Here is a 12487-nt window from a genome sequence, read left to right as displayed (position 1 = left end):
AAAAGAAACAGGTGTTCTCTCTGCCTCTCTCATACCTCAAAAATAAATAAAATATATTTCAGGAAAACGTCATTTATATCATCGTGATGATGATTAATTATATCCAACCATTCAAAGTTAAGATGTAATTTATGCATCAAATTTCTTTGTGGGCTAAAAAATTTTATTACGTAAGAATAATTTGTATACATCCTATAAAAATTATTTAGAAATTTTCACTTTTTATATATCAAACTTACATTTTTTCCATTGAACTTGACTCTAGTTTGGTATGTATTGACACAGATTTTTCATTTTGTTAATTTATTATACTATGTTTTACTCTAATATTTGTTTGAAACTTTTGAAACACTGAGTTTGAAACTGCATTTCAAACTCAATGGTATTAAATGTGATACAACATGGGTCATAAACATGGATTTTGCTTTTCTGTCTTTATGTTATTGTTCTTCATATTCACATATTCAAAATTTATAATTGCCTGCATCTTGAAATTTTTATTTTGTCACCAATTTTACCATAAGGATTGACATCAACATGTACTTAGCTTTGCTTAGTGAAAACATTTAGGGAAACTATTATTATCATCAAACAATAGCAAGGAAATACATTTCTAGGAAATACATTTTTAGTTAAGTTGTGAGATTAGAAACAAATGTACTAATGATAATATTGTGTAGATTTTAAGCCTGCAGATAGCTGCCATTTTTTAATAATTTCAATTTAGTGATTATAAATAAACCAAACACATCAATAGTATTTAACATTTTGTTCAAAATAAGTAAAAACTTTTTATCACATATGGAGAAAATGAGGTACTTTGATTACATCTAGCTTATTACTGTTTTCTTCTTTAGAATTTAAGATGATACTATGCTAGTCAAAAGATATGATGGAGTCATCATAAACATTTTCTGCTCCATAAATGTGTCACAAAGATTACTTTGCCCTCGTATCTGAGCGGATTATAGGACAAATTATTTTCAGTTTACTCCAGTAAATTGAAAGAGACGGCTCAACTTGCTTACTCTGCTAATTTATTATCTTAGAAAATAGAAAAGTTAGTGTTTCAAGTAAAAAGGTTTTTTTTTTTCATTTAGAATAAAAATTAAAATATCTTACAATTATTTTTCAAGTAAAAAGGTTTTTTTTATTTAGAATAAAAATTAAAATATCTTACAATTATTTTTCAAGTAAAAAGGTTTTTTTTTTCATTTAGAATAAAAATTAAAATATCTTACTTTGTAAGAAAAGTTAGTGTTTCTATAAAAGACGTTTGTAAGCTCTAATTTTACAGACTTATTATCACCATTGTGTCATTAAAGTACTTACTGTTCTATTAGGAATTCTGGAGTATGTTTTTCTTTGTTTTCTTTCTTTCAGAATTATTTTGTTTTTCTAAAAGGAAAATAATATATACAGTGGTTACTTGACTACACATAGTTCAGAATCATTTCAGATTGTTATAAATACGTTAATTTTATTATTTAATATTTCTACTTAAAATTTTACTACATATTCCAATGAAAATAATGTCATATATCCATATTTAGTATATGTAGTATAATATAGATAGTTTAGATTTTAAAGCTGTTTGATGAGCTAGAGATCAAGAGTCTGTGGATAGTTTATATACTGATTTTGTGAAAAGTCAATTATGCTTTCTATAGTGTTTTAATTTGAAATTAGAATAACACTAATCTAGACAGACATTATTAGAGAATATTACATTCATTAAGAAATAAATCCCATGATTCTTAGTCAATTAAATTTCTGGTGCTGTCTCAGGTACCAATATGATTATTATAAATCAAGCTTGTACAGCCCCATGTTACTTTTAAATTTTATATTTTTCACTGATGTTAGAAACACTTCAACATGTTATACATATTTGCCTATTTTGAGAAGCTAATCAATGTCTTGATATAACCTACTGGCCATTCTAGTACATAGGATAAACATACATGTATTTAAATATACATGTTTATATACATGTTAATAGATATGTGTGTACACAAACACACAAAAATATGTATATGTTAAAAGCCCATCAGGAATTAGGAGAAAAATAATTGCACATCATTGCATAAAAAAGATCAACTTTCAGTTTAAAAGAGTAAAAAAATTAAATCCTTCTCAAGAGGCTACATTGCTTTAATATAATAAAGATATCAGGAATTTCTGATTTGGTTTGACATGTTAACAACTCATAAATGAAAATTTCCATGGTGCTAGAGACAAGTACCTTTTTATATAAGTTCTCATCATTTTCAGTCTTCAAAAAATTTAAGTATCATGAAAATGAGGAAAGAATAAAATAGGTCTTATAATAGGTATGTTACTCTGTTTTTAAGAGTTCTCATGGCATCTATTTTCAACAGAATTACGAAAATATTTTAATGTCAGCAGCTCTAGCTATTGGGTCACATAAGTAACTCAGCATAAAATATCTAAAGTGACAGCTGTATTTCCAAAGCCACATTTACTGCATCTGTTCAACAGTTAAACCTCCAAGATCTGCTTTTCCTTTATTCCTGCTTGAAACTCAACTGTTTCCTGGTAAAATGCATTAGGAAGAGCAATGTTAAAATGCACTTAGGTTTGCCTGACTGCCTCTAAAACCATGACTTAGAGCCACAATCAATTTTAGATATGCTTTGTATAGTTTAAGTATACTGACACTTCTTTTTTATTAAAACAAAAACTACAGCAAGATTCTGTGGACATACACATGAAGGTAAGAGTGACACAGAGCTCTTTACAAGAAATATGGGACAAAAATCTGCTAAAGAAGACAAAGACATCCTATTAAAAAGTAAGAGAAGAGTTGACACTATATACATTGTGCATTATTACTTACCAAGGGCCAGGCTTCCCAAAGGGAAGGATTAAACAGTGTTTGTGACTTATGAGCCATCTGCAGGGAATTGATTTCACTTTGGTTTTGCGTGCATATCTATCACAAGGATGAATGGGCAAACTTGTTCTACTGTAGGGGACAAACAACTATTTTATTCTTAATCTATGCTCTGAATACGGATGTGCACAGCATTTTTCTGGTAGCTAATTTCTGTCTCTTGCCTGTACAAATGCCTTGTCTTTATTTTAGAGGAAAAAGTGAACATAGCACAGGATTATTTTGCACCTTCCGTCATCTATCTGACTTTTCAGTAACATAATTGGTATTAACTGACTCAGATAATTTTCTCATATCAAGGCTTGATACTTCTATGTTTTTGTACAATACTTTTAAAAGAACATCAATCTGTTTAGGCAGGGTTGTGTGTTTTTCACAAAGTATTATATACATTCATAGTTGATAAAGCTGATGACTTTTTAGTGGTTTTTTTTTTTAATCCAATTTTAGAATCAGGCTTGATATGGAGAAAAAAATATCTGAGATTTAGGGATTATTATTGCTTTGACAGTGGCTAGAAAGCAAACTGCTCATACCCTGCAGACCTAACCATAATCTATTTACAGAATTAAGCACAACACTGCATGCTTTAGGCATTAGAAATACACAAATAATTTTTTGTGGTATTTTTGGGGAGGAAGACAACTATTTATATTCATTTTAATGTTGGACATTTAAAAATGCATAGTTGTATGCTTTTCAAAAGAGAACTTACTTTCAAGAATGACAAATAACTCATATTTACATCTAGGTTTTGTTTTTAAATATATCAGGCATTTCTTTTGAGGAGAATATTGATTTTAGTTGAGGCTTCAGTAGCATAGTGCTAAGCTAAATATTTATTTAGGATTGGTTTTAAAGAGGGCACTGTGAATCCCTGTTCCATGGCTACTTATAAACACTATCCCTTTAACCCATCATGCGCTAGAATGGCAGCAGAATCCTGATCCTAAGGTTTAAATTTCAAAACTGTAAAATATTAATAAACTCAGAGTTTTCTGTCTTGGACCCTCTCCCATTGAAATGCCAAAATTGTGATTAGAAAATAGTTACAAGGTTGATGTGCACAGATATCCTTAACACAGATATCACTAATCCTAAGGGATTTTGTTACATATCTTTTGGCTTAAATTCCTATTATTGGAATAGCAGTCAGCAAGCAGGGATTATTTTTAAAAGGACACTCTCCGGATCATTACTGTGAATGTAAGCATTTCAACACAAACATAAAGCACTGTATTGCAACTAAATTCACTGCATGATTCTAGATTAGTTCCTGGACCAGTGGGAAATAAAACATTTAGCTGTTAAGAACATTATTAGGACAGTAGATGAAATTTTAATATAAATTGTGATTTAGATAATGGTACTATATTAAAGATAAATTGCCTCTATTGGACATATATATATATATATATATATATATATATATATATTTCATATATTCACATAGAGAGAGAGAAGACAGAGAAAAAATAGTATATGACAAAAGGTAAATAATTAGTAAGTCAAGGTAGAGGGCATGTGAGAAACTGTACTATACCTGCAGCTTTTTGTGAGTATTTAAAATTATAGAGAAATAAACATTACCAAAAAAAGACCATAAAACTATCCTTTAAAAATATTAAACAAAAATAAAATGCCACTTTCATTATTAATACTGTATTACATGAAACTGTGGCTATTCTCTTTTGTTCATTAAGCACAACATTATCTAACTGTGTCTATAGCTATAAAAGATAATATTGTTTATCTGGATAACTACTGAAGAGTATTAGGCAGTGAAAGAAAGAGAATTCATCAAGTAATAGAGTAGACAAAGAAATGTTCTGTGATTACAGGTAACCACTAGAAGTACCTGTGGGGTTGCTGGTAGAAACAGGATGGAAGGCAATGGTACAGAATATGAACTTTCTTGGAAATGAAGGTAGAAGGTCAAAAGCTTGTACCTCATATTTAGGGCAGAAGAATTTTTTCTATTTTTTGTTTTTTGTTGTCTAACCATTGACAACCATTTCAGAGGAATAAGTCTACAAGTCTGCTGTCATTATGATAGAACAAATATTTACCAACAAAGATTTTTAAAAGGGAGAGGGGGCAGGGATGAAGGAACTACTCATTTTTCTGTTGTGGCACTTTATTATACAAGTCAACAAATATGAAAACATCTGTTGGCAGCCAAAGTTACAATAATCACACACCGCGTTCAACCATGTTTAACATTTCATTATACTCAAAATAATTATTTTAGAAATGGGGGATAACAATGAGGCAGGATGGCACTAAGTCAGGAGAGCCAGTATGCACCTTAAAAAGAAAAAAGAAAAAGGACGGGAATTAATTAAATGAGAAGCTTGGGGAAGTTAATTGGGACTGAATGAAGATAAGGGCACTATCAAAGCATGAAGAAACAAAACTATTTACCAAAAGGTATAGCAGAAAGTCACATTGAACACATCTAACTGAACTCTGCAGAAATGTGAATATCAGGAGCAGAATTGTGCGGGGGCGGGGGGGCTTCGGTTGGCCCCCAGACCCTGGAATGGTACCTGTCACATAAATAAATGTTTGTTCAATTAGTAAGGTTACATAATGACAGGAGTAAAATTCTGTATCTTATAATCCTATTTCCGACTGCTTCTATTCAGTCCATAACCTTAGGCAAATCACTTCATCTATTTTGACCTTGATTTCATTAGCTGTGAAATGAGAGAGTGGGAAAAGTTGATTCTCCAAGGTGACTTCCAGCTCTAAATATTTCTGTATACAGGTTTGTTTATTAAAATGGGCCATTGTGAACACTCTCATGAAAGAGAATAGCCTGACATGAGTTATATAAAGAGAAATGAGAAAAATAGAAAAGATGAATAAAGGATCAATGCACTGATTCAAATAATGAAAAGTAAGTACTACTGAAAGGGACTTTAACATAAAAGAGAGAATGCAAAAGGTAATTTATGGTTTTTGTATGCATGAAGTGACATTCACATGTACTACTGATACAGGTATGCAGATGTAGAAATCTTTATCTTTTCTTTTTATTACAGTCAGAGTGACTCTACACACTTTCTGCTCCCAAGTTTAGCATCCCCAAGTGAAGAGAAATGAAGAGTGTTCAAAAGATGCTATAAAATGGTAGGAGTTTATGTAAACATTCTTTTACTACAGGGTCATAGAATTGAGACTACCATTGTAGAGGAGAGAAGGCTGAAGAAATTCTTAGCATCTGTATTTAATTCCATGAAGAGCTAATTCAATACCTATCTGGCAATTACTGACACCTCCATGAAGCTTTCCATACCAACAGTGGCTTCCTAGGTATTGCCTTTCCCACAAGCTTTTCAGGTACTTACATTCTGTGACGCAAAATTCAGCACTTACTTACACATGATCTATTTTCCCAGTTTCATCAATGCTGGTTTTGTCTTGACAACTAGAGGAGGCCATGCACTATATATTTGTGCTTCCCTGTAATAAGCTGGTACTAAAAATGAGTAGATGCTAGATAAGCTCTCATCAATGAATAGAAATGAGCAGAAAATACTCTGAGCTTAAAAACTGGACAGGAATGTTGATTGGCAGCTGCCAAAGATGACTTCTCAGCCATGAAAACTGGACAGTGATCCTGGGACTTCTGTGATGCCTCAACCTTTTTTGTTTGTTTGTGTCGTTTTCTCATTGTCATAGGTGTTCTTGGAAAGAGAGGCCAGGGCACTTATCATATGAGGTTCAAAGCTGTACAATTCTTTAATGAGAAAGGTCTATTTAAAAAGCGTTAAAAGCATCTGAAGCTATGGCTTCAAGTCTCCTTGCCAGTTGAGTCAGCAGCGGTGAGCAGGGATCATTTTCTCAGCTGTATCAAAACAGAGCAGAATGTCTCTTATGATTCTATGTAAAAATCAAGACCACCATGGCAATATTCCTATAAGACAGCTGGCAGGGCAGTGATGGCAGAAATGGTGGCTTTGTGGGCAGGAAGTGGTGGGTAAACGAAGGAGGCTACAGAAGAGTAGGAAGGCATGAGGGCAAGAGAATGCGAAGGAATTGTTTCATTTCCAGAAGGGATTAGTATCTACACAGATTCCGATGCTACAACAGAGTCTGGAGAATGTTGAGATAAAAGAGATACATAATTGTTGGCTTTATAGAAAAGAGAAGTCAACCAAAAATCTTTACAAAGTGCTCTAATGTAGCTGCCTAAACTCTGCACATTTCCTAAGAGGATGGAGGATGCTGGTTAAATGACAAACAATGCACATAAATGGACTCAGCTTTCCCAACTTTTGGGGAAGTGAGGTAGAGAGAACGGGATAGCAATTCTCTATACATGCTTAAGGCTGAAGAAGAGAAAATTATGTATTTAAACCTTGGTTTGCTCCATATTCAAACCCAGCAGTGTGTCATTGAACAAGTAAGTGGTATGTTGGGGTTCAGCATGATATTTTTATAGTTCTGAGCTGACTAGCGGCTCATCTTTAGGTGCTTTGCTATATTCTGAGTTTAGTTCAGCACCATACCCTGTGATGACAATGGTGGGAAAGTGCCAAGCTGGAAATGCAAGACCAACAAGGACAAAAATTACAGTCTAGACGAAGTAGTCTTTGGTTTCCACTGTTGGGCATCTATGTGGAGAACAACTGTAGAAATAAAATAGGAAATAATCAACTTCTCATGCAAAATTACTCTAAAGATCCATTTTTTTAAATCCCTATCTAAGATACCAACTTACAGGTATATCAAAAGGCCATATGTCAATTAAAAATAGAATAAAACTTTTTTTAAAAAGTGTCAGATTATAAACAACAATACAGCTTGGTTCACATGTGTCCTGGGCCTTTATATTCACATGAAAATTGCCCTCTTCAGAGATTCATTGGAGGAGGCTATAGGCCTATTTATGGAGAAGCCAGATAGTTTGAAAAATTTTAACTGCTATTTAATAAGCTGCATTCAGCAGATTGCATATGTTTATCACATTCAGCTTCACAAGGAAATGGTGCAGTAGTTGTTAATTATCTCTATTTACATATGAGCAAACTCAGTTCATAACTTCTTTGAGTTAATAAGTAGTAGAGCTAGGATCTAAATTCAATTCTGTCTGTATCCAAATCCTGTTTTTCTCTTGCAAAAAAGTCTCTGTAATGTTGGAATGGACTTTGAGAGGGTAGCAAATGTATTCTTTTAGACATTCATTGCTACCTATTAGATATATTACCTTTATATTAATATAAGTTTTCTTCATCTTAATTTCTTCATCTGTAAGAAGGGGAGAAAGCAGCATTTACCCAAAGGAAAGACAGTAGATCTACTAATTTATTGAGTATCTTAGATTTCTGAAAATTATTTATCTAATCTTAGAGGAACAAAAGCCTTAAAACAAAAGGGCTTTCCGAAGAATTTTCAAGATAAAACATCTTTAAATTGATCAGTTTTCCTGGGGCTTTTGCCTGAACAGCATGATTCTTATATTTAAAAAATTCAAAATCAACAGGACAGCTTCCTCTACATGTGATGATTTAATATAGTGGGCTTGCCTTCAGGATAAATTTATGAGAAGTACAAAACATTTGTCATGCTACTTTTAACTCCAGAACGTCTATTTCTACATAGTTCACATAGAATTACATTAGGCATAAAACAAAACCACATGGCTATCGAGGTCTACAGATATGTTTTGTCTTAATCATAGTCTATAAAATATTAGTGAAAATATAAGTGAAGAGGTAAGCACTAGAGAGATGGGTAAGATATGTTATATGGAGACTTGAAATCACAAAAGACCACATTAACCCAAATAGTCACACTCCTTTTAAATGGACAGCATTTCTTTAATTCTAAAAATTTTACCGAAGTAAAATTTTTAAAAATTTACTTTGGTTAAAACATTTTAAAAGCTAGTTCTTAGATTTAGATGTTCGGAAGTTGTAGTACTTATGAAGCCATGATTTCAGAATACTAGACTCTAGATCCCCCTTCAATGGATGAAAACATACTGATAAACAGAAAAGACAAAAGGTAGGAGAGGATGAAGGAAAGAAACTCACCATAAGTAAGAACCAACCACCTAATTCTGATCAAATTATTCTTTAATGTTAAAATGAGCATAAATGGAGTTCTATGAAATTCTAAATCAATGATTTATTTAGAGGAGAATTCAAAGATGTTTTTAAAGTAATATAATTATATTTGAGAGAAATGGACAGCATTCAACAAATTACATGAGGAATGTATAGTGAAGTCATACTAAAGTTTTTACTAGAGGAAGCAATTGGGTGCACTATGGTTGGAGATTAGGGGAAGAGTTCAGTCCAATTTCACTTACAATTTTGATACTATTTGACTTGGTTGGAAGGAGACTCTCATTTCACCCATGAACTGATACAATGAATGGAATAACAGCAGATCCAGTGAAGCAATAACATGGATGAGCTGTTTTCTCAGCTTCCAATCTTTGATCTTTTAGGTGTCTAATGTGAATAGCAACTAATTTTTACTGACAAAAGAACATATTCAAGAGAAATATCAGATTAATACCTTAGAACAGGCAAATTTCCTGGGAGGTATAACTCGAGGCAGATTATAAGGATATGAGTTTTTGGTCTTCCTGATATAAAACTCAGCTAAAGCGACTGAAGTTCAATTTGAAATTCAAATTCCTTGGAGTTATATACTATAGCAAGTGATTCTTTTTTTTTTTTTTTTTTGCTTTGTTTTTCAGTGTCATCATTGTGATATTTGCCATAGAACCCCTTAGCATTGTAATTTTCTCTTTTGTTATGGTTTAAGTTTGTATCACTTTTGAAAAGAAACTGTCTTTATTACAATTACTTCATATCCTTGAAATAGGGAATAATCAGGAAAGAATCCTATAAAAATTTGTTTTAACAGACTTTAATGGAATCTTGTAACACCATCTATCACATGGATTTTTAATTTTACTAACAATTGTAACATGAACTAAAATGTCAACATAATAAAATCATTTAAATGCTAACTGTATTAAGAGTAGCAAACTTGGTTAGCAGAGGTTGATGGGAAGCTCAGCCCTTCTAGCAGAATACAAATCACAGTATTATTGTGAGTTGCATTCTTATTATCAATACACTGGAGGTAGCCCCAAGCGAAGCCAAAATTCCATCTCTATAAAACAAGCAAACATCAACAAAGTTTTCAATTGTACTATTCCAGGAGTTGTGTGGTGTAAAAAAGAGTACAAGATAAGGTCCCTGCCTATAAAATTCATGTCTCTATCATACATCACTTAGTGCATTACACTGACATTTATTTTTGTTATTGTTGTTTATGGCAATAGAAGCTCCCTAAGAAACCCTATCTAACTAATCTTCAGTTCACAGTATCTAGCACATTGCCTGGCATATACATATAAGTTTCTAAGTAAACATTTGTTGAACTAAAAGCTCGAAGGACACAATCAGTCCCCTTTCTCAACACAGCGTCCTCTCACTTGCCAATCTGGTGGTACAGTTGAATCATAGAGCTACCATTATACTTAAGCTTAATACTAGCTGTGCTCCTGACTTTTATGTAAATGTGAAAAAAGTTACTTGATTTCTACAGGATATTTAGATATTATGTAGGACATAAATTTTCAATTATCTCCCATGATATTTATTTATTTAGATTGATAACATATATATTTTCATAAAGGCTTACATGCCAACTTGCATAATTAAACATACTTTGTGACCATTAATAGAAAGAAAAAAGGGGTACAGGAGATACTTTGCCATATGTGGGCATATATTCTAGACATTTCCCATGATTAGGAATTCCAAAAGTAGAATATTATTATATCTTATTCTATGTCTCATTTTTTCTCTTTCCCAGAAAGAAAAAAGGGGTACAGGAGATACTTTGCCATATGTGGGCATATATTCTAGACATTTCCCATGATTAGGAATTCCAAAAGTAGAATATTATTATATCTTATTCTATGTCTCATTTTTTCTCTTTCCCAGTCTGATAATTACTACACCTCAAACCTTACTAACCTCCTGCCCACTAACTATGCACGCATTCACTTTTCTTTTAAATTCTATAAGGAAGAGCCAGGATTAACTCTGTGATGTGTTTAATATGAAAGTTACATAATAAGGTTCTAACAAGAATTAGCATCTTAACAGGAAGTAAGAGCGGATGGAATTGGTGATTTAGGGATATTCAAACCATAAATATAAAATTCCTCTGCATTTTCTGACAAGCTATAACAGATTATCCACAATCCTGAGAAGTCGCTTCTGTGTTGTACATCATTCATGTTTCTTTATTGTAAAGAAGCCAAAGCCAAGAAAATAACTTAACATGGAAGCCCTGATGAATACATTAGGAACAATCTACTACAACCTCAAATTTTATAATATTACTTAACAGGGAAAATCAGAAGTATTTGCAGAAGGCATAAAATAAAATTTACATTTATTTAATATACTAAGGAAAATGTTCTTATCATTTAGTTTCTAGAATAGAATTTTAACATGAGAGAAGTCAAATAATTGTGACTTTTTTATTATACTTTAAGTCCTAGGGTACATGTGCACAACGTGCAGGTTTGTTACATATGTATACATGTGCCATGTTGGTGTGCTGCACCCATTGACTCATCATTTACATTAGGTATATCTCCTAATGCTATCCCTCCCCCCTTCCCCACCCCACGACAGGCCTCGGTGTGTGATGTTCCCCTTCCTGTGTCCAAGTGTTCTCACTATTCAATTCCCACCTATGAGTGAGAACATGCGGTGTTTGGTTTTTTGTCCTTGCGATAGTTGGCTGAGAATGATGGCTTCCAGATTCATCCAAGTCCCTACAAAGGACATGAACTCATCCTTTTTTATGACTGCATAGTATTACATAGTGTATATGTGCCACATTTTCTTAATCCAGTCTATCATTGATGGACGTTTGTGCTGCTTCCAAGTCTTTGCTATTGTGAATACTTCCACAATAAACATACATGTGCATGTGTCTTTATAGCAGCATGATTTATAATCCTTTGGGTATATGCCCAGTAATGGGATGGCTGGGTCAAATAGTATTTCTAGTTCTAGATCCTTGTGGAATTGCCACACTGTCTTCCACAATGGTTGAACTAGTTTACAGTCCCACCAACAGTGCAAAAGTGTTCCTGTTTCTCCACATCCTCTCCAGCACCTATTGTTTCCTGACATTTTAATGATCGCCATTCTAACTACTGTGAGATGGTATCTCATTGTGGTTTTGATTTGCATTTCTCTGATGGTGAGTGATGATGAGCATTTTTTCATGTGTCTATTGGCTGCATAAATGTCTTCTTTTGAGACGTGTCTGTCCATATGTTTTGCCCACTTTTTGATGGGGTTGTTTGTTCTGTTCTTGTAAATTTGTTTGAGTTCTTTGTAGATTCTGGATATTAGCCCTTTGTCAGATGAGTAAATTGCAAAAATTTTCTCTCATTCTGTAGGTTGCCTGTTCACTCTGATGGTAGTTTCTTTTGCTGTGCAGAAGCTCTTTAGTTTAATTAGATCTCATTTGTCAATTTTGGCTTTTGTTGCCATTGCTTTTGGTGTTTTA

At 32.9% G+C, this 12487-nt stretch overlaps 1 protein-coding gene across 3 annotated transcripts in view; it reads right to left on the bottom strand.

Moving 5' to 3' along the window:
- The window catches only part of SYT1 (synaptotagmin 1), a 600629-nt gene that overhangs the window by 420718 nt on the left and 167424 nt on the right, over positions 1 to 12487 (bottom strand). Inside the window, exons 1-2 of one of the 3 annotated variants that reach the window (XM_010380423.2) lie at positions 2861 to 3019; positions 1333 to 1398 (exon numbers count right to left, since the gene is read on the bottom strand). The exons of 1 other annotated variant lie outside the window; for it this stretch is intronic. The gene's annotated coding sequence lies outside the window, so the exon portion shown is untranslated. Of the gene's footprint in view, positions 1 to 1332; positions 1399 to 2860; positions 3020 to 12487 lie in introns of those variants that run through there. One more of the 3 variants, XM_030939619.1, reaches the window with a different exon arrangement.

This window comes from Rhinopithecus roxellana, chromosome 10, assembly GCF_007565055.1.
Source record: "Rhinopithecus roxellana isolate Shanxi Qingling chromosome 10, ASM756505v1, whole genome shotgun sequence".
NCBI classification, from domain to species: domain Eukaryota; kingdom Metazoa; phylum Chordata; class Mammalia; order Primates; family Cercopithecidae; genus Rhinopithecus; species Rhinopithecus roxellana.
The sequence above is the reverse complement of the archived record's forward strand: the minus strand, read 5'-3'. Positions and strand labels throughout refer to the sequence as shown.